General features: G+C 37.6%; 1 protein-coding gene across 18 annotated transcripts in view; it reads right to left on the bottom strand.

Moving 5' to 3' along the window:
* Mef2 (myocyte enhancer factor 2) overlaps positions 1–23,821 on the bottom strand; it is a 337,726-nt gene that overhangs the window by 115,999 nt on the left and 197,906 nt on the right. For all 18 annotated transcript variants that reach the window (XM_073988144.1, XM_073988141.1, XM_073988128.1 and 15 more), the window contains one exon: positions 13,562–13,810. The gene's annotated coding sequence lies outside the window, so the exon portion shown is untranslated. The remainder of the gene's footprint in view (positions 1–13,561; positions 13,811–23,821) is intronic.

Here is a 23,821-nt window from a genome sequence, read left to right on the forward strand (position 1 = left end):
GGAAATCACGCTACGCTATTTATTTTGGTGAGGGTCGAATAATATTTAGGGGTCGGAATGGGCAAAAAACTTATTTGGATAAAAAGACAACGTTTTTTTTCCAAAGCTAATATCTCAGCTTCTATAAAGGGTATACCAAAATCAAACTACGTCGGCGTAGGTGACCAAATAACGGAGATATCGCAATATTCGATAATACATCCCATTTTTCCATTTTTTTGGAAATCACGCTACTGGGCGCAATTTTGATCGGATCGTCACGAAATTTCGAAGGTTAATGAGGGTCTCACAGAGGAAGAAGCCTATTGATTTTGATGATGGTCGGATAATATTTAGGGGTCGGAATGAGCAAAAACTTTATTTGCAGAAAAAGTCAACATTTTATTCCAAAGCAAATATCTCAGTGTCTATAAGGGGTCTACAAAAAGCAAAACCTGCGAATGAAAGTATAAAATATCACGTTTACAACAATGTAACGTAGGTTATCGTAGGTGGTCTAACAACGAAGATGTCGCAATAGTCGCTAATAAAACCCAACTTCTCATTTTTGCGATTTTAATAATAATGACGGATATCACACCTTTGGTTGGGGACCTTCTAAAAGCAAAGCCTGACTAAGAAAGTAGAAAATCCCATCTTTGAAATTATGCAAAGTAGGTTGGCGTAGGTAGTCAAAGATATATCGCAATAGTCGTTAATGCATCCCTTTTTCCACTTTTTCTGCAATCACACTACAGGTCGGAATTTTGATCGGATCATCACGAAATTTTCTCACAGAGATAGAGATGTTGGTGATGTCGACAGTAGTCAAATATAAAATTAAATATTAATTATTTTGGTTCAGTTCGCCTTAAGTCATTTGGTATAAAAGCCAGATAGGTGAAAACTTTCGTATCTCCATTAAAGAAATGTTTTCGAGTGAAAAGATTATTCACAGAGGTAGTGGTGTAGGGTATCACATAGTCGGCCCCGTACCGACTATAGCCTTTTCTCACTTGTTTAATATAAATATAGTTTTTATCATGGTACAATAAAGGAGAGGTAGGCCAGGTATGAAAATCACTGAGAAATGCCAACCTGCAGCCATGGCTTAAAACGTCAAATGGCATGGTACAATAATAATGGTAGATGTACCTGCATACCTATCCCGTATTACAAAAACATATGGAACTTATGGGCCGATTCCGTACAGCCAGGCGAGTCATGTCGCGTCGTCTATCGTCTCTGCGACAAAATTTAAAAAATGCACTACGTACAGCGATAGAAAATAATCGTCGATAACAAGTTATTTTTATTTTTTTATTTTTTTTTTTCGTTAGTAAAAATGAACGGCGACAGCTAATTTGTTGTCGCCGGAAAATGAACATTACGGCGACAAAATTTGACGTCGTCGTGCGACTTTTGCCATACGTAATGGAAAAAATGCAACTGGCAACGCGACACGACTCGCCTCGCTGTACGGAATCGGCCCATTAGAGCTTCACTTTTTAATGTTAAAAGTGCCATATAGTGTAAAAACATTTCTTTAGCAAGGCTCCAGAATATTCTTGTTGGCAAAGTGTTCCAAAAATAGCAAAAGTTCTTCCCAAACTTACGACAGTGAAAAAATGTCATTCACTTATTTTCTACTTGACAAGTTTGGCTAATCTGACATCGTGATTGCTGGCATCCGATTTGCAGACAAATGTCAGCAGAATTTTTACAAAAATTTTAATTTGTACATTCCCGTACTTTTGGAACAAATTTAAATTAATATCAATATTTTATAAAATTTTCATTCGTAAGTTTTGTTAAAAAAATCAACAATTTTATTTTGCCACGCGTATACACATTTTTGTCCTTGTTTTCAATTTTAAGATATAGTGTTACAGCAGAAGTTTTTTGTTGGAACAATTCAGCGATACATCTACCTTTATGATTGCATAATGTCAAAAACAGTACAAAATGTCAACCCTGCTTTTGACAGATTAGGCCATAAAAAGAAAAAAATTGTAATCAGCTGTTAGCTGTGGCCTACCTTTAATTTATTCTACCATGGTTTTTATATTACCAAAAGTACCAACAATGATACGGTAAAAGTCCGATGCATACTTTTAGGCGAGAGAATTCAATAATATCACCTGACTAATAAAGATTTTGAATTCATTTGAATAATATAAATTATACTAAGGAATTTTTTATATTAAATTATTTCTACGTAAATTTGAAATGCATTTAAATTGTTAAGGACGTAAAGACATATTATGTATTCGCATCGCATATCCAGCGCATTAGTAAATACTCAGGATGTATGGTTTGGTCATTTAAAACTAATATAATATATCAATTGATAACCTCAAATATGTATGTATATTATTAAAAATTTGTTAAGTTGAAGTTTTAGCTGTCATCAAAGCCGATTGATTCAATTTTACTTCTTTAATATAAATCTATTTAGTATATCTATTTCCAAAAGTAACAACAAACGATTGTCCTTTCTTCTTCTTCTCTCTCTCTCTACATTCAACAAAACATTTATTTCGCATCATCGGTCACCTGTTTGTCATGTTCGAAAAGTTCCATGTGACCGACTGAATGATAAAAGATCCAAAGGCAATGCTGCCTGAAGCATGGAATTTTCAATTATCCACCCACGTGAAACATGTTTTGTAAATTTCATTCATCTTTTTCATGAGCTAAACACTGCGTCATACACACACGCGCTTACACATACAAAACTCTCAAAGTTCTTGTGCGCATTAACCATTGTCATGGTAAAAGTTAAGTTGTTCCTTTTTGGCCATTATGAATGAATGAAGGAAATACGTTTTCTAATTCGATTTACCATTCAAGGCAACAAAAGTTTTGTTGTCCAAGTTCAATGTTTATTTCATCTCCTTTCCCTCAAAACAAATCTCAACTTTGTGTGAAATTTACCAACCTGTGTAGGCGTTACAATGGAGGCTTGTCAAAAAACCACCTACTCGGTGGAGTCCCGTACCTGGATCTTTGTAATATATTTTTGGCTACAATTGGATTTTGTTTTTAGTTCTACACATTTCAGTCTATAAATCATATTCGATGGCAATGATTTGTTTTACATCCTTGAATGTCCTTGCTCAACGACAAACAAGCGGCAGCTGTCCCAGCTACTTTAGTTCGAAAAGTGTCAATTTCAATTTCACTAATTATAAATGATGGTGAATAAATATTTCAGTTTTCCATGAAAAACAGGTAGAGTAGTGAAATTACCATTATCACAGTGAAGTAGGGAATGACTACCAATGAAAAGAGGGGAGAGGAAAATCATTTTGATTACATCAACGTTTTATGGTTCGATTGCTGACATTAAGGTAATTGAGATTTAATGCTTAGTGTCGTGGGTAATACAATTAGGGATTGTGGAAAGAACAAGGCCCAAGTGGGCGAATAAATGACAACAAATTATATAAAATCCTACAAACGTTTTTTTTTTTTTGAAAATTTACCAATGCTACTAACTACCCTGATAATGTCTAAAAAATTGCATAGCAAAATTATCATGCATTTTGCCTTCAAGAAATAATATTTTAACAATTAAACATTATTGCTCAGATAGTCCTTGAAAATATTCCCATATGTTTCTTTGTATTATCAACAATGATATGTTTAATGTCCGATGCATACTTTTAGGCAACATAATTCAATTATGTCAACTGACTAATAAAAAATGTTGCATTCTTCTAGAATTGCACTCTGATAATGATTATATATACTTTGTGGGGTGTAAAATGATAATTTCGAGCAGTTACAAACCGAATCAAATACTTAATACACCCTCAATTATGTGGTGGAAAGTATAAAAAGGGCATTGGCGTCAGATGTTTCAGAGGCCTACGAGTCAGCTATTCCACAAGGCCTTCGGATCACTGTTGGTTATATAGAAATCGGTATTCCACATTCATAGTAAGTCATAGTTGTTCCCCTTATGGAACAAATTTCGAACACTTGAACAAGTTCGAATAACAAACTTTTTTCGGTACAACCTATTAACAAGTTCCCCATTATACCTATGCATTATTCATCAATATTCACGCATATATTAGCCAACTACACAACTAGCAAGTGCTCTGTTCCGATGTGTCTGCATAAGTAGTGCGTGTCAATGTTATATGAGATTATGATTCGAACAACAACATCAATTGATATAATTTTCTCCTCATTTCGATCTGTGGCACGTGTACACGACCACATGAGTTAGAAATTAAAGCTTCGGCAAATAACACATTTTTCCTGTGACAAACAATCATTTTCTTCATTTCCGTTTTCAAGCTTTTTTGAGTGTTCGTAAAAAGCAGCATACATAAGGCAAATTCAGGAACAAAAGGTACATAAAAGCACCCTTTCTTTTAGAAAAGGTCTATAAAAGCACCCTTTCTTTTAGAAAAGGTCTATAAAACCGCCCTTTCTTTTAGAATAGGTCTATAAAAGCACCCTTTCTTTTGGATAGGGTCTATCGAAGCACACTTTCATTCAGAAGGGCCTATAGAAGCACCGTTTCTTTGAAAAAGGGTCTATTAATGCACCCTTTCCTTGAAAAAGGGTCTATTAATGCACCCTTTCCTTGAAAAAGGGTCTATCGAAGCACCCTTTCTTTCAGAAAGGCTAAATCGAAGCACACTTTCTTTGAGAAAGTGTCTATCAAAGCACCATTTCTTTGACAATGGGTCTATGGAAACAGACTTTCTTTAAGAAATGGTCTGCACTCTTTTTTTTCAGAGAGGCTCTATAAAAGCACCCTTTCTTTCGGAAAGGGTTTATAAAATACTCTTTCTTTCGGAAAGGGTCCATAGAAGCACCCTTTCATTCAGAAAAGGTCTATAAAAACACACTTTCATTGAGAAAGGGTCTATAGAAGCACACTTTCTTTCAGAAAGGGTCTATCGAAGCACCCTATCATTCAGAAAGGATTTATCGAAGCAACCTTTCCTTCAGATAGGGTCTATCGTCCTTTCTTCCAGAAAGGATCTATCGTCCTTTCTTCCAGAAAGGATCTATCGAAGCATCCTTTCCTTCAGAAAGGGTCTATAAAAACACACTTTCTTTGAGAAAGGGTCTATCGAAGCACTCTTTCCTTGAGAAAGGTCCATAGAAGCACACTTTATTTGAGAAAGGGTCTGTCAAAGCACACTTTCTTTGAGAAAGTGTCTGTCAAAGCACACTTTCTTTGAGAAAGTGTCTATCAAAGCACCCTTTCTTTGAGAATGGGTTTATGGAAACAGACTTTCTTTAAGAAAGGGTCTATCGAAGCACCATTTCTTTCAGAGAGGCTCTATAAAAGCACCCTTTCTTTCGGAAAGGGTATATAAAAGCACCCTTTCTTTCGGAAAGGGTATATAAAAGCACCCTTTCTTTCGGAAAGGGTATATAAAAGCACCCTTTCTTTCGGAAAGGGTATATAAAAGCACCCTTTCTCTCGGAAAGGGTATATAAAAGCACCCTTTCTTTCGGAAAGGGTATATAAAAGCACCCTTTCTTTCGGAAAGGGTATATAAAAGCACCCTTTCTTTCGGAAAGGGTATATAAAAGCACCCTTTCTTTCGGAAAGGGTATATAAAAGCACCCTTTCTTTCGGAAAGGGTATATAAAAGCACCCTTTCTTTCGGAAAGGGTATATAAAAGCACCCTTTCTTTCGGAAAGGGTATATAAAAGCACCCTTTCTTTCGGAAAGGGTATATAAAAGCACCCTTTCTTTCGGAAAGGGTATATAAAAGCACCCTTTCTTTCGGAAAGGGTATATAAAAGCACCCTTTCTTTCGGAAAGGGTATATAAAAGCACCCTTTCTCTCGGAAAGGGTATATAAAAGCACCCTTTCTTTCGGAAAGGGTATATAAAAGCACCCTTTCTTTCGGAAAGGGTATATAAAAGCACCCTTTCTTTCGGAAAGGGTATAAAAAAGCACCCTTTCTTTCGGAAAGGGTATATAAAAGCACCCTTTCTTTCGGAAAGGGTATATAAAAGCACCCTTTCTTTCGGAAAGGGTATATAAAAGCACCCTTTCTTTCGGAAAGGGTATATAAAAGCACCCTTTCTTTCGGAAAGGGTATATAAAAGCACCCTTTCTTTCGGAAAGGGTATATAAAAGCACCCTTTCTTTCGGAAAGGGTATATAAAAGCACCCTTTCTTTCGGAAAGGGTATATAAAAGCACCCTTTCTTTCGGAAATGGTATATAAAAGCACCCTTTCTTTCGGAAAGGGTATATAAAAGCACCCTTTCTTTCGGAAAGGGTATATAAAAGCACCCTTTCTTTCGGAAAGGGTATATAAAAGCACCCTTTCTTTCGGAAAGGGTATATAAAAGCACCCTTTCTTTCGGAAAGGGTATATAAAAGCACCCTTTCTTTCGGAAAGGGTATATAAAAGCACCCTTTCTTTCGGAAAGGGTATATAAAAGCACCCTTTCGTTCGGAAAGGGTATATAAAAGCACCCTTTCTTTCGGAAAGGGTATATAAAAGCACCCTTTCTTTCGGAAAGGGTATATAAAAGCACCCTTTCTTTCGGAAAGGGTATATAAAAGCACCCTTTCGTTCGGAAAGGGTATATAAAAGCACCCTTTCTTTCGGAAAGGGTATATAAAAGCACCCTTTCTTTCGGAAAGGGTCTACAAAAACACCCTTTTTCAGAAAGGGTCTATAAAAACACCCTTTTTTAGAAAGGGTCTATAAAAACACCCTTTTTTAGAAAGGGTCTATAAAAGCACACTTTCTTTCAGAAAGGGTCTATAAAAGCCCCCATTCTTTCAGAAAGGGTCTATAAAAGCCCCCATTCTTTCAGAAAGGGTCTATAAAAGCACACTTTCTTTCAGAAAGGGTCTATAAAAGCACCCTTTCTTTTAGAAAGGGTCTATAAAAGCACCCTTTCTTTTAGAAAGGGTCTATAAAAGCACCCTTTCTTTTAGAAAGGGTCTATAAAAGCACCCTTTCTTTTAGAAAGGGTCTATAAAAGCACCCTTTCTTTTAGAAAGGGTCTATAAAAGCACCCTTTCTTTTAGAAAGGGTCTATAAAAGCACCCTTTCTTTTAGAAAGGGTCTATAAAAGCACCCTTTTCTTTTAGAAAGGGTCTATAAAAACACCCTTTCTTTTAGAAAGGGTCTATAAAAGCACCCTTTCTTTTAGAAAGGGTCTATCGAAGCATCCTTTCTTCCAGAAAAGGTCTATCGAAGCACCAGTTCATTGAGAATGTGTCTATGGAAACAGACTTTCTTTAAGAAAGGGTCTATCGTCCTATCTATTCTTTAAGAGAGGCTCTACCCTAAAAACACCCTTTCTCTGAAAAAGGGTCCCTAAAAGCACCCTTTCTCTGAGAAAGGGTCCCTAAAAGCACCCTTTCTTTGAGAAAGGGTCTATTAATGCACCCTTTCTTAGAGAAATGCACCCTTTCTTTGAGAAAGGGTCTATTGAAGCACCCTTTCTTTGAGAAAGGGTCTATTGAAGCACCCTTTCTTTGAGAAAGGGTCTATTGAAGCACCCTTTCTTTGAGAAAGGGTCTATTGAAGCACCCTTTCTTTGAGAAAGGGTCTATTGAAGCACCCTTTCTTTGAGAAAGGGTCTATCAAAGCACCCTTTCTTTGAGAAAAGGTCTATCGAATCACCTTTTCTTTGAGAAAGGGTATATCGAAGCACCCTTTCTTTCAGAAAGGCTAAATCGAAGCACACTTTCTTTGAGAAAGTGTCCATCAAAGCACCATTTCTTTGAGAATGGGTCTATGGAAACAGACTTTCTGCACTCTATAAAAGCACCCTTTCTTTCGGAAAGGGTCTATAAAAACACTCTTTCTTTCGGAAAGGGTCTATCAAAGCACGCTATCATTTATTCTTTTCTTGCGAAATGTCCATAGAAGCACACTTTCTTTGAGAAAGGGTCTATCGAAGCACACTTTTTTTGAGAAAGTGTCTATCGAAGCACCCTTTCTTTGACAATGGGTCTATGGAAACAGACTTTCTTTAAGAAAGGGTCTATCGATGCAGCCCTTCTTTCAGAGAGGCTCTATAAAAACACCCTTTCTTTCGAAAAGGGTCCATAGAAGCACCCTTTCATTCGAAAAGGGTCCATAGAAGCACCCTTTCTTTCGAAAAGGGTCCATAGAAGCACCCTTTCTTTCAGAAAGGGTTTATCGAAGCACCCTTTCCTTCAGATAGGGTCTACCGAAGCACCCTTTCTTTTAGAAAGAGTCTACCGAAGCACCCTTTCTTTTAGAAAGAGTCTACCGAAGCACCCTTTCTTTGAGAAAGGGTCTACCGAAGCACCCTTTCTTTGAGAAAGGGTCTATCGAATCACCCTTTTTTTGAGAAAGGGTCTATCGAATCACCCTTTCTTTGAGAAAGGGTCTATCGAATCACCCTTTCTTTGAGAAAAGGTCTATAGAATCACCCTTTCTTTGAGAAAGGGTCTATTGGATCACCCTTTCTTTGAGAAAGTGCCTATCGAAGCACCATTTCTTTGAGTAAGGGTCTATCGAAGCACCCTTTTTTTTGAAAAAGTGTCTATAAAAAACCTTTCTTTCAGAAAGGGTCAATAAAAGCATCAGAAAGGGTGTATAAATGCGCTCTTTCTTTCAGAAAGGGTCTAAAGGTCTAGATAGGGTCTATCGAAGCACACTTTCATTCAGAAGGGTCTGTAGAAGTACCATTTCTTCCAGAAAGGATCTATAAATGCGCTCTTTCTTTCAGAAAGGGTCTATAAAACAACCCTTTCTTTTAAAAAAGATCTATAAAAGCACCCTCTCTTTCAGATAGGGTCTATCGAAGTACACTTTTATTCAGAAGTGTCTATAGAAGCACCCTTTCATTCAGAAGGGTCTATAGATGCACCCTTTTATTCAGAAGGGTCTATAGAAGCACTCTTTCTTTCAGAAAAATCTATAGAAGAACCTTTCTTTAAGAAAGGGTCTATAAAAGCACGCTTTCTTTCGGAAAGGGTCTAAAAAGCATCCTATCTTTCAGAAAGGGTCCATAAAAGCACCCTTTCGTTCAGAAAGGTCTATAGACGCACCCTTTCGTTCAGAAAGGTCTATAGACGCACCCTTTCTTTTAGAAAGGGTCTATAGACGCACCCTTTCTTTTAGAAAGGGTCTATAGACGCACCCTTTCTTGTAGAAAGGGTCTATAGACGCACCCTTGCTGTTAGGAAGGGTCTATAGACGCACCCTTGCTGTTAGGAAGGGTCTATAAAAGCGACCTTTCTTTCAGAAAGTGTCTTTAAAAGCACTCTTTCTTTCATAAAGGTTCTATAAAAACACCCTTTCGTTCAGAAAGGTCTATAGACGCGCCCTTTCTTTCAGAAAGGTCTATAGACGCACCCTTTTTTTAAAAAGGGTCTATAGACGCACCCTTTTTTAAAAAAGGGTCTATAGACGCACCCTTTCTTGTAGAAAGGGTCTATACACGCACCCTTGTAGAAAGGGTCTATACACGCACCCTTGTAAAAAGGGTCTATACACGCACCCTTGCTGTTAGGAAGGGTCTATAAAAGCGACCTTTCTTTCAGAAAGTGTCTATAAAAGCACACTTCCTTTCAGAAAGGCTATATAAAAGCGACCATTCTTTCGGAAAGGGTCTATCGAAGCACCCTTTCAGAAAGGGTCTGTCGAAGCACAATTTCAGAAATTGTTGATATTGCATGAATGGATTTTTCCCGTTAGATCCAGCAAAATTTGACAATCGCTAAAAAAAGGCTACTGTCGATGTATGCAAACAAATTGTGACAAAATACGATCGCTGTGCTTCAAACGACGTTTAAAGCATCGTCATAGGCGACAAATCTTGAATCTATGCGTACGATTCCGAATCAAAACAGCAATCGACGGTGGGGCGAAGCCGAGCCAAATCCCACGATAACTGTTCGGGGAAAACCACTTCGGAGCAAATGGTCGCCTGTTTCTTCGGCTAAAATGACCGTGTGGCTACTATATTGCTTGGGAACCGAAGGACGGTTCTTTCTGAGTTGTACATTACAATTTGTTTGACTGAGCTCTCACACGTCGATTCAAACCTGCGCATAGTGGTCGAAACCACTGATCTAGCGGCGCGAAATTAATAACTTGGAAACGAATGAAGATATCTTTCTGAAATTTTGCACAAACTCAATCTGTGTCTGTGGGTAATTATGGACTAAGTATGAACAACATAGGCAAATATTTTGGTATAGCCCCCATATAACGGTACCTCCTGATATTCGATATTTTGAGGATTTAAGACACCTTTTCCTTCCAAATTAGTTGTAATTTGGTACTTAGGGTTCCTAGTGATCACTAAACCTTTCCACCAAAAATTGTGGACATAGGTCCACGTTTGGGTATAGGCCCCTTTTAAGGTACCTCCCGACTTTCAGTAGTTTGGGGATTTAAAGCTACATTTTCCGACCAAATTAGGTGTAATTTGGTATTTGGGGTTCAAATTGGACACAAAAATTCTCCACCAAAAATTGCGAACATAGGTCTACATTTTGATATAGCCCCCATATAACCGTACCGACAGATTTTGGGTATTTTGAGGATTTAAGCTATTTTTCAAGACCATTTATCAGCAAGATTTGCAGCTAAATTTTGGTTATTCGGAATCTAGGGAGTCCAATTTAATTATTAAAAAAATAACTGGACCGAACCTCGGTGGACCTTTGCAGTTACGCTCCATCCAACAAAAGTATATTGCACTAAAAACATACAAAAAAATAATAATTTTTGAAAATTTATTGCTTTATAACTGTGTAACTTCAGGCCCCAAATATTTTATTTTAATTTAACTTAAACCCTCCCCTATCAATAAAAAATAAACTTTGTTTAGTTTTATTACGAATTTATTTAACAATTAAACAAATATGAGATCAGGTTTTTAGCAACAATTTTATTAAAATCTGATCCGTCAAAATTTCTTGCACTTGACACTGAATAACTGAGTGAATATTTACAACAACAAAAAAGTAAAAACAAAATCTTAGTCAGCAGAGTGTCTGTAATCTATATAATGGAAAACATTTCGCAATTTTATACTTTGATTTTTTGACTTTCGCGCCGCTAGATCAATGATTTCGCCCTCTGTGCAGCGCCTTTTTGACCGGGCAAAACGTGGAATTGATGGATCATCCGCCGTACAGTCCTGACTTGGAACCCAAATGGCTTCATTTGATTCCTGCAAATTAAGAAAAATGGAGTGGGAAACGATTTTCGTCGTCGGACGATGCAGCTATAGTGTTCAAAAACCATGTTTTGGAGGTGTCTCAATCGGAGTGGAAAAAAGTGCTTCAACAATTCGTTTGAGCCCACGAAAAAGTCTAAAAATCATCTTTTTGATGGTAAATATTCGTGTTTTCATTATTAGACTAGAAACGTTTCTAGTTCCCCTCGTATTTTCACAAAATAGTGTATTTAAAATAAAATATATATTGAAAATATATATTGTAGGTTCAAACATACATATATCTTGTGTCAGGAAACAGAATGACAGAAAATATATTGTTGCCCCAACAATATACAGTTAGTCAACTTAATTATTGCAAAAGCAAAATTATTACAAAATTTAAAATAAAACTACATTTTATTGATATAAATAAATATCATTATTAATATTTCTGTTAACAGTTTAATTCATACACATGTTTATTAACAAAATAAAATAAAAAATTAGCTAAATTTCACTAAAAAAATCTTAAAATTAACAAAAAGGAGAACAACTCATTATTTGTACTGTTAACTAAAGAATTGTAAAATTCAGAACTTTTCAGTCCTCCACGGCATTTTTTGAATATTTGGTTCTAATATTTCGTATGCCCACTTGGGCATCAATAACAGCTTGTAAACGTCTCTGAATTTAATAAATATGTTTCGGAATGTCATATTCCAATGATATTTTTTGCCATTCTTCTTTAATGCATTTCATTTGGTCCCTCCTGTTATTGGGCATCCTATTCCCGACTTTTGTCTTCAGGTGTACCCATGAATGGTCGATGTTGGGTTAATATTTAGGCTTTGGACTGGGGTGTCAATGACTTTGGTGCAGTTGTATAACAACTAAGTCCTACATAAATACGATTTATGCTTAGGGTCGTTGTCTTGGTAGTACTTATATTGCAATTTTTTGCATTTTCATGGTCAACAGGTCTAAATTTCTTGACGTTTTAGGTTAAATCATTTTTAAAAAACGTAAATAAACGTACTCTGTCATTGTTTCCTTCAAAATCTGGATGTCACCAACGTCACTGCTTGGTATACAACCTAATGCCATAATTGACAGTTTTCCTAACTTTGCTGTATGTATTAAATTCTTGTTTTCCATGGCTATAAAGGGGTTTCGCAGTACTTTTTGAGGCCCATCGTGATAGTACAACATAATGTTAGTCTCATCAGAAATACTTAAGATGGCGTGAAAAGTTGTCTGTAATAAGTCTGAATAGTTGAATGTTGTGCTGGGAGGGTAATGGTTTTTACCTAGTCACTCATGATGAAGTCTTGTTATTATGTAGCACTTTTCTGACTTTTCCATGTGACACACTTACTCCAAATTCTATTTTGATTAGAAAAAGCAACTATCTGGCGCTGTTTTGGGGTCTTTATTCAATTTCTTTTATCAGGCTCCTGCCAATTCGTAGATTTACTACTTTTGGCCTACAATGTGACGTCCTTAGTTTGAACCTACCATCTCTCTCGACGCGGTATATGATGTTGCATATAGTTATCAGCTTATGAGAGGTGATTTTAGCGATTTCTCTGGCGGATTTACCATTATTATAATTGGAATAGACCAAATGTAGCATATTTTACGAAATCCGTTTACCTGAGTTTCTCTCTTTCTGAATATACCGCCTATGTTACACACAGAAAAATTAACTTATGATGAAAAATTATGGGTTTACATGTCCACATACCATAAAATCATAAAAACCCTTAATTAAAAAAAAAATGCTGGGAAAATCCCACGATTTTATTAATTTTGCAATTATTTAGTTGACACCACAAAAACCAGGTGCCTATACTTTTTGCCCGTTGTTTTTTTAATTTACGACCGATTTCTGCATTTTTTGGCTGGATGTTGTCATTAACAGGTAAATCAAGAGATATGTACAAACCCAACATTATTGAAAGAATTTCTTGTAGTAATTCCTAATTAAAAATCTAAATGTTTAACAATTCATCGTTTGCAATAATATAGTTGACTAACTGTATATTTTCAGATTTTTTAAATACACTATTTGTTCTTAGAATATGATTGCTCTTACAATATCTCTTATCTGTGTGTAACTTCTGTCATAAAAATTTAATATCATTATCGAAATATATGGCGAGTTAAGAATATTAGGGTATTATACTATTAGGTGTAGCGGTATGTTTATATATCAATTTCCCTTTCATTCTATTATATGTTCAACATAAAACATCCACACACTAGCATATGGCTTTAATGTATCTCTAATAACTTTGCATAACAAATAGCAATCAACATAAAGATAATATATACATACGTATACATTTACATACATTATATGAACATGTGTGCATATGTAAGTATATAACGATACTAATATAAAACATAAATGACCCTACTTACCCCCAACTTGATTACAATTGAGTTGTTGTATCACTCAAACTTTTTGTCAAATTCATGGAAACTTCGATTGTTTTCATTGATTGTATCCATTTGTGTGTGTGAGTATGCCAATGTGTGTGCATGTATGTGTACAAAGGACATACAGCCGCACTTGAACAAATCAAACGAATAATACTATATATTTGTTGTTTGACTGTTTCTTTTGTTGTTTTTTGTTTATTCCACGGATTGACAGGTACCAAAAAATTTCTGCAAAACAAAGAGAAAAAAGAAAAAATAATTAGAAAAGAAACGCTCTTTGTTGGAGAGTTGAGTGGAGGTTTCATTTCGTTTTTGTCAATGCTTTTACACCCACACACACACTCACAAAATAAAGGAAATGTAATAAATAAATTGAAAATATCCTTTTGAATATTTAATCATAATTGATTCGTTCGTACAAGGATGTATCACATTGACAAGGAACTTTGTAAAGTGTATTGTGGCGGAGGAGGGAAAATATTAGAAAAATTTAAATTTTTTGTTTGTGTATTTTTAAAGAAGAAAATATAATTTTACACAAAAATGCGTGTAAGAGAAACATGTAAGATAGAGCTATAATCGGTAGGGATTGAATTATGTTGACAACAAATGAGCGTGATGAGCTTCGTCACATGAACCCTGAAGACCCCAGAGTTAGACAACATGCTTTTGAAGTCTAGCCTGTTGTCTGTAGGCGAACATAAGGGGAAATAGTGGCTAGACTACCTGAAGCAATTCAAAATTGGTACAGGATTCAATCAATTGTGGGCTTACTCGCTGCCCATCAATATTGCATCAGAAGCCTGGAAAGTTGACAGGCTGGTCCCGCTACTGAAGCTAAGCAAGGATGCTAGAAGAGGCGAATCGTACAGGTTGATCTCAACCCTACCGCCAATAGCGAATATTTTAGGCATTATAGAACGGCCATTGCTTTAAACGGCTTGACAGTGACAGATTCGAAGAACTGCTCGTGTTAATTGAACTGACAGATTATAGAGCTCCCCCAGATTGATATGGCGAAGAGTAGTGTGCCTCGCCGTATAAGAAGAACCCTCCCAGCCGATAGGCGATGTTGCAGACGTCATCCGAAACCTGAAATTATCCAAACCGTTGGGCCCACATGGTATATCAATGGTAATGCTTGAGCAACTGGATGAATCCGGAGTTGAATATTAAACTATTGTCCTCCTCAGTCTATCGTTTGCCAGCCATAATGTATCAGAAGCCTGGAAAGTTGGCAGGATGATGCTGCTACTGAAGCCAGGCAAGGATGCCAGCAGAGTTGAATCGTACAGGCCGATTTCCCTCCTGTATTCAGTAGTAAAAATTCTGGAAGCATGATGACAAGCAATATCCCAGTTGCCCAATATCAGCATGGATTCCGGAAAATGCACTGCACCACAACAGCATTACATATCATCACATATCAGTCGAGAACTGAACAAGAACAGGCAGTATGACCGAACAGTTATGGTGGCTCTTGACCTATCAAAGGCCTTCGATACCGCTAACCATGTCAAGCTGTCGAGGATATAGATACGACTTCTCTCTATCTCTGTTTGAGACGTTGGATACCCAACTATTTATACGAACTATTTACATGGAAGTCCAAAACCCGTAGAGCGAAACAGGGAGTTCCGCAAGGCGGGGTGATATCTCCTCTACCTCTACCTTTCTGAAATTCCACACTCTCCAGACGGACGATCTCTATTGTAATGTATGCGGAAGATTGTACGATTTTGCCGTCGGTGTCAAGATTCCGACCACTAACTACCTCTAAATATTGGGTGTAATGCTCGATATCATGTTTAAGTCATCCGCGTAAGCCACAGCTATTTACGATAAGATAAGAAGTAAGAACAAGGTCATCAGTCGAGGAACAAGGCCTTCCATACCGTCAAGCTGTTCGAGAATATAGAGAACACTACATTCCACCCGTGATAGAAGTTGGGTAATCAACTAGATGTGTGGACACCAGCCGTTTGTTGAACTCAGAAATAAGAAGTCCAAGACCCGTAGGCTGTAACAGGGAGTTCCCCAAGGCGGGGTGATATCTGCAGGACTCTACTTTTCTGAAATTCCACACTGCAGATATAGTAATGTATGCGGATGACTGTACGATTTTGAGTCGGGTCCGATGACATTTGTGATAGGTTAGATGTCTACCAGCTGAACTAGTAATATAAAAATATCCACCCCTAATCCACTGCCACACTGTTCACCACTTGGAGGACAACTGAAATGAAACACTCACTGAACATGATGGTCTATGGTGTCCCAATTCCGATTCCCCTAAATATTGCGTATAACGCTCGATGACATGTTTAAGTCATTTACGATAAGATCAAAAGTAGGAATAACGTTCTCAAAGAAACCATGTTTACCGATTACAAAGCAATAGACCAGTCTATGGTATGCAGGGAGGAATATTCAAACCTGCCAGAATGTCCCAGAGGGGACTGCAACAGTGTGCCTCCTCAAGACATAAGTGGACCATCTTCATGAGGAGTCGAAGATGTTACGGGCGCATCAGCACAATAGGATGTTGTAGATGGAGTACCTTTATGGGTGTAATCGGAGTGAGCATCCCTGTTGTCACGATATAGTGGGAAGGCGTCCCCCTACGGAGATACAGTGTCAATAGGTCTGTAAGATAACCCAAAAATTTGTACAAATTCGTACAAATTTTTACTGAATGCTGTTCGATAACAAAAAATATCCAGCAAAAGAGAGCGAGTTTGGAGAGATTATTGGAAAGTTTTGTGACTGAGAACTTGCTAATTTTTGCTGGGAAAATTTGTCCCGCAAAAATTTGCAAGTCTCATCAGCTGACTTTTAATCACCTTTTCAATGTAAACAACTCGAATTATTAACATTTTTGACCAAGAAAATTTCACAATTGCACATTTTTTTAGATTCTAAAGCGTTGTGGAAAGGATTAAAGCATTAAATAAGTAAACTGCGATTTTAAAATTTATGTTTTTGTTCCGTTTGGTTTAAAATATCAAAAGAAACAAAAGCAAATTTCATACATTTTCGGAAACAGCTGACTTTCTTGCAAAATGCTGTTCGATAACTTTCTGCAATTTTTCTTGCTTAAGAGAGTAAAATTCACTGAGAGAGGTTGCTGGAACTGACTGAGTAATTATTGCTGGGGAAGTTATCGTACACACCTAATGCCGTACTTGGGGGTCCACAAACCCCATCACCCAACATCCCTAACAGGTCCTAAAATATGTCGTATATAAAACCATTATTTCAACGAGCAGCAACACATAAAGAAATTTATTTCGAGGGGGGCACACTACACCAAATATGGCTTTTTGAAAGCAAAATGTTCGAAAACTGTGTGAAAAAAACTTGCATTTTGTGGAGGGTGTGTGATCCCGTGTCCCCCTAAAATGGCATGTGTACGTCCCTGTAAATTAGGCATATTTATAGACAGAGATGCAACCTGACATAACTCTCAATGGTCATACGGTCCAAACATAATTTCATTCATACCGCGGTCATAAGGCCCAATTTCACTTTGGGTGTTATGACCTCCCTGTATTTTTCTTGTTTTCTGTTAATGCAAGTAAATTTCAAGGGCGCTGGCTACCTTCGGTAGGGATTTAAGACTTCCACCCTTGGAAAGATATCTTTGAGTCTGGTTACGCATATGGAACATCCTGGTAATTTAAATGTGAGTTAGCGTTGACGGAATCAAAGCCCAATGGGATTTATGCTCGGAATCGTAATGACCATAATATCCAAAAAATTAACTGTCCCTTATGGCCTCAGTCTGGACAGCCATAACGCCCATGATTCATAATGGGCTTTATGTTCGTTGGGCGTTATGTCAGGTTGCCTTCTGAAGGTCTTCTACAGAAAGAAAATCTTTTATAGGCAGAAATCTTTCTAAGAAAGAATTGTGAGTTCCGCTATAAACAGAATAACTTCTTAAAGTTCGTTTTGGGACCTTATGAAGTATTCTATGAACAGAAGATATTCTTAAGTTTTTTATAGACAGAAACAGTTTTTAAAATCTTCCGTAGTGAGAAACCTTTCCATAGGCGGGAGACCTTCTAAGGGGTCAACCACTATACAGTAAAATACACTAAGGATAGGGTCGCCTACTCTGCATTAAAGGATACTAAGTGACATATACTCAGCATTAGAGGACCCTAAATGTCATATACTCTACATTAGAGGACCCTAAACGTTATATACTTTGCAGTAGAGTACCCTAAGTAGAGGACCTGAATGGCATCTACTTTGCAGTAGAGGACGCAAAGGGTCATCTACTTTACTTTAGAGGACACTATAGTCCCTAAAGGGTCATCTGTTTTACAGTAGAGGACCCTAAGGGTCATCTACATTACTTTAGAGAACCCTAATGGTCATCTACTTTACTTGAGAGGACCCTAAGGGTCATCTACTTTGCCGTAGAGGTCCCTAAGGGTCATCAAATTGACTTTACTTTAGAGGATCCTATGGGTCATATACTTAAAGTGATTGACCTCAAATAGTCTCTACTATACAGTATAGGACCCCAAAGGTCATCTACTTTGCAGTAGAGGACCATAAGGTTCATCTAATTTACAGTAGAGGACCCTAAAGGTCATCTACTTTGCAGTAGAGGATCCTAAGGGTCATCTACTTTACAGTAGAGGACCCTAAGGGTCACCTACTTTACAGTAGAGAACCCTAAGGGTCATCTACTTAGCAGTAGAGGTCCCTAAGGGTAATCAAATTTACTTTACTTTAGAGGATCCTAAGGGTCATCTTATTTACTTTATAGGGCCCTAAGGTCATATACTTAAAGTGATTGACCCCAAATAGTCTCTATTGTACAGTATAGGACCCTAAAGTCCATCTACTTTGCAGTAGACGACCCAAAGGTTCATCTGCATTGCAGTAGAGGACCCTAAAGGGCATCTACTTTGCAGTAGAGGACCCTAAGCGTCATATAAAGGTCATCTACTATGCAGTAGAGGACCCTAAGGTTCATCTACTTTATAGTAGAGGACCTAAGGTTCATCTACTTTAGAGTAGAGGACCCTAAAGGTCATCTACTTTGCAGTAGAGGACCCTAAGGGTCATCTACTTTACAGTAGAGATCCCTAAGGCTCATCTAATTTACTTTAGAGGACTCTAAGGGCCATCTACTTTGCAGTAGAGGACCCTAAGGTTCATCTACTTTATAGCCGAGAACCATAAAGGTCATCTACTTTACAGTAGAGGACCCTAAGGGTCACCTACTTTACAGTAGAGATCCCTAAGGGTCATCTACATTACTTTAGAGGGCTCTAAGGGTCATCTACATTGCGGTAGAGGTCCCTAAGGGTCATCTACTTTACAGTAAAGGACCCTAAGGGTGATCTACATTACAGTAGAGGACTCTAAGGGCCATTTACTGTACAGTAGAGGTTCCTAAGGGTCATCTACTTTTCAGTAGAGGGCCCTAATGGTCATTTACTTTACAGTAGAGGTCCCTAAGGGTCATCTACTTTACAGTAGAGGACCCTAAGGGTCATCTACTTTGCAGTAGAGGTCCCTAAGTGTCATCAAATTTACTTTACTTTAGAGGATCCTAAGGGTCATCTTATTTACTTTATATGACCCTAAGGTCATATACTTAAAGTGATTGACCCCGAATAGTCTCTACTATACAGTATAGGACCCTTAAGTCCATCTACTTTGCAGTAGACTACCCTAAAGTTCATCTGCTTTACAGTAGAGGACCCTAAAGGTCATCTACTTTGCAGTTGAGGGCCCTAAGGGTCATCTACTTTACAGTAGAGATCCCTAAGGCTTATCTACTTTACTTTAGTAGACTCTAAGGGTCATCTACTTTACAGTAGAGGTCCCTAAGGGTCATCTACTTTACTTTAGAGGACCCTAAGGGTCATCTACTTTGCAGTAGAGGACTCTAAGAGTCATCTACTTTACTTTAGAGGACTCTTATGGTCATCTACTTTACAGTAGAGATCCCTAAGGCTCATCTTCTTTATAGTCGTGGACCCTAAAGGTCATCTACTTTACAGTAGAGGATCCTAGGGGTCACCTACTTTACGGTAGAGATCCCTAAGGGTCATCTACTTTACTTTATAGGACCCTAAGGGACATCTACTTTACTTTAGAGGATACTAGGGGTCGTCTAATTTACAGTAGAGTACCCTAAGGTTCATCTTCTTTATAGTCGTGGACCCTAAAGGTCATCTACTTTACAGTAGAAGACCCTAAGGATCATCTACTTTACAATAGAGGACTCTTAGGGGCTTCCACTTGACAGTAGAGGACCCTAAAGGTCATCTACTTTACTTTAGAGGACCCTAAGGGTCATCTACTTTGCAGTAGAGGTACCTAAGGGTCATCTACTTTGCAGTAGAGGTCCCTAAGGGTCATCAAATTTACTTTACTTTAGAGGATCCTAAGTGTCATCTACTTTACTTTATAGGACCCTAAGGTCATATACTCAAAGTGATTGACCCCAAATAGTCTCTAGTATACAGTATAGGACCCTAAAGTCCATCTACTATACAGTAGACGACCCTAAGGGTCATCTGCTTTACAGTAGAGAACCCTAAGGGTCATATAAAGGTCATCTACTATGCAGTAGAGGACCCTAAGAGTCATCTACTTTACAGTATAGGACCCTAAGGGTGATCTACTTTCCAGTAGGGTGCCCTAAGGGTCATTTAATTTACAGTAGAGGTCCCTAAGGGTCATCTACTTTACAACAGAGGACGTGTAAATGGCATCTAAAAAAGAAGACCTCGTAAGGTTTATATTTCCTGCTATTTTTATAGGCAAAATTCCTTCCTATGCCTTCCACAGAAGACCTTCTAAACGCCTTTTATAGGATGGACTTTCTAAAGGTATTCTATATTACAGATCTTCATAACCAGAAGGCGTCTACGGGCCTTTGTATAGGGAGAAGATTTTTCTACCAACAAAAGGGCTTCCAAGGTTTTCTAAAGATAACAGGCGACGTTCCACCACGTTCTGCAAATCGTAGACGTTTCAGGGTCTTCTATAGATAGAAGATTTCCTACGGTCGTCTACAAACAAAAATATCCTTCAAGGTATTCAATATCAACGGAAAACTATCTACGATCGATGAAAGAAGTCTTTGATTTACAGAAGACCTTGTATGGGCGTTCTATTGAAACAGGTAAAAAGGTATCAGTCGGCTTTGCCGACCGAGATATAAAATTCAAACACTACGTTCCCAAAAAACTTATGTATTTAGGAGGTTTTCAGAATTTTGGGCATATCAACTTGCCGACAAAAATATGGATTTGGATTAAAGCACAAAAGTTTTGCGGGGGAGGTACCTAAAGAATAGCCCATTTTGAAAGTGGGTCTTATTTTGGGAGTCATTCCTCTCGAAAGATATCGCGCCAACCAGTCAAAAGGACTACTAGGAGTAGCTTCGGTAAAAATTTTCAAAACATTCTTGCACAGACCCTTAACCGCTTTTAAACAAAAATGTTGATCATTTGTTTGGGTGGTACCCTAAGGAATGGTCACATAAGGCTCATTTTTGAACATAAACTATGTTTGAACAAAATATTTCAGGATCCAATGTTTGGGCCACATCGGTTCGGTTTTCGAACTTTTGTGGGGTAGGAGTGGACCCATAAGCACCATCTTCAAATTTCATCTAATATTCGAAAAAAATGTTACGATAGGCAAAGTGTGGACCAACGCAGTATTCGGTTCGGGAGTTGTCGAGCGCACCACATGTTGGCCGTAGGGCTTTTTTTACAGTTTTTGGGTAATTTTCTTAAGAAGTGTGGACTTGCCAATGAAACAACTTGTACGCACGTAATATGGGCCTTGAGTGCAACATATTATTCAAATATTATTTATTATTATTCCTTCAAACACGATTTTAGCTCTGATAATCCTTCAAATAAATTCCAATATTAAAGCTCTGTTAATTTTCGAAATATAAGAAATCCCTCAAAAAGTATTATTTCTTTAATACAGATATTTTTGCAATATATTCAACTCAATTTAACGAATTTCCTTTCATTCCAAAGCAAAAAAAAAAACTTTTAAGTGATGTAATTTCTCCGAAATCCAACTTCATAAATCAGTCTCCCAAGATACGCACTTGTTGTTGGTTGTTAATGATTCCTCTTAACGACAGTTCCTCCCTTACTTTGTTTAGTGACAACAAACAATTTATGTTTTCGTTTCTTTTGAAACTTCAACATACTCGCAAAAGAACCCTGACCTCCTGCAATGTTTTGTCGCGAGTCTGTGTTTCGTTCAATAATTTCGAGTTCCTTACAAATGCAAAAATTCTTCAAAACTGCACACGCACAACTACACGCACATTTTAATGGAGCTCATATGTTATTAGTTCCAATGGCAACAACAACAACATCTTCGTCAGACACGTTTCAGAAAAAAGAAGAAGAAAAAATACACCTCCCCAAGTTCTGTTCATTTTTTTTATTTTGCCAACGACCACCATAAAAGAAACCATATCCCCACGAACATTGGAGAAAAAAATCTCCCCCTTGGACTGGAAAATGTGCCTAAGCGTTGTTTCTTTGGTAGCAAAGTTTCTCTGTTTTCTGAGGCTGGCTGGACAAGAAAGTTTCGTATTGAAACACCATCAAATTTTAACAAAGAACTCGGGGTAGAACCTCAGCACCAACTATAACAACAACACCCATAACTTAGAACACACGATCTCCAGGGCAATACATGGCAGTCATACGGCATACTGTTGTTGCTGTAGTTTCTCTTCGTGTTGTTGTTGTTGTTTTTGCTCTACTTATTCATTGCATGTGGTGGCATCACTTTCAATAAAAGTGTTAAATGAAATTTAATTTGAAACGAAACGAAACAACACCCCGAGCACAACACCACACCACCACTGCCACCACTCACACAAACTGAAATTCCAAATCCCCCCAAGCCAACTGGGGGAAAAAAGAGACATGGACTCAAGTTGAAAGGATATCATAAATTATGTTCAAACAGCACTACTCATATATTGAAAGATGGCATAAGATGGTGTGTGTGTGTGCGTATGTGTGGGGTTATTAAACGTATTGAAACAACAAGTTGTTCCTCCAACGTTGTTATGCCAATGTTATGAAGTGTTGTTATGCTCCTGCTGCTGCTGCTGGCTACCGAGTATTTGTTTGAGTAGGAGACCATCGAAAGCAATTTCGTGATCAATGAATGACTGAACGAATGATGAATAAAAATAGACCTCATGCTAGGTCAAACATAATTTTGGTAAACTCAAAATGTAATTAAATTTTGTTATTGTTTTTCTTTTGTTCTTTCTTGTTGATGATGTGTTGGAAGTTGTTGTTGTTGATGAAAATGAGGACATAAATCTTAAGATTCAGAGGAGGTATCGCTTGACCGTTTTAAGGGGTTATCCCTAGTTGTGCAGACCAAAATAAAGATCATTTTCATGATTTTTTTTCAAAGAAACTATCAATATTTTTTACAGTGTTTTATTGAACTTGCTTTGGTGTCCGTTTAGTTCAAATCTGGTAACTCATTTATGCTAACGAGGGTAGTGTATATACCCATTCATACGGGCAAAATGTGCCTCATCGAAATAATGGTTTAAGACCCCAAGTATGTTTGGAGTCCAAACTTTGGACGAGATGTGTTTCAGAAAATTTGGAGTCGATTTAGCAATGTTCGTCCGTCTGTCTGTCTGGCTGGTGCGCACGATAACTCTCGAACGGATGAACCGATGTGGTCCAAAATTTGGCTTTCGTAATATTTTGTCCAAACTTAGTTCAAGTTGGAAGATGGGTTATTTGGTTATTGGAAATGGTTGGAAAATTTGTGTGCACTATAACTGTTGAAGGGAGCAACCGGTTAGGTCTATACATTGCACATCGTGAAATTTCTACCAGACTTAGATGAGGTTTCAATATGGACTCAATCGGTCCACTCCTTCGCGTACCTTCCACACAAAATTTCGGAAAAGTTCAGATTAGGACCTGCTCTCGAAAGCCCCTATGACACCGTGTGTATTGGTTGGAGCGCAAGATAAATCTCGAACGGATCTGCCAATTCGGTCCAAAATTTAGCCTTCGTAATATTTTGTCCAAACATAATTTAAGTTCGATTATAAACCATATCGGTCCACTCTCTCAGGTACCTCCCTTACAAAAGTTCAAAAATGTTCAGGAAAATTGTGCGTACGATAACTTTTGAAGGGAGTGACTGATGTAATCCATACTCTGCACATCCTAATATATC

The sequence above is a fragment of the Musca autumnalis genome, unplaced genomic scaffold (genome assembly GCF_047663935.1).
Source record: "Musca autumnalis isolate F117 unplaced genomic scaffold, ASM4766393v1 scaffold_5, whole genome shotgun sequence".
In the NCBI taxonomy this organism is placed as follows: Eukaryota; Metazoa; Arthropoda; class Insecta; order Diptera; family Muscidae; genus Musca; species Musca autumnalis.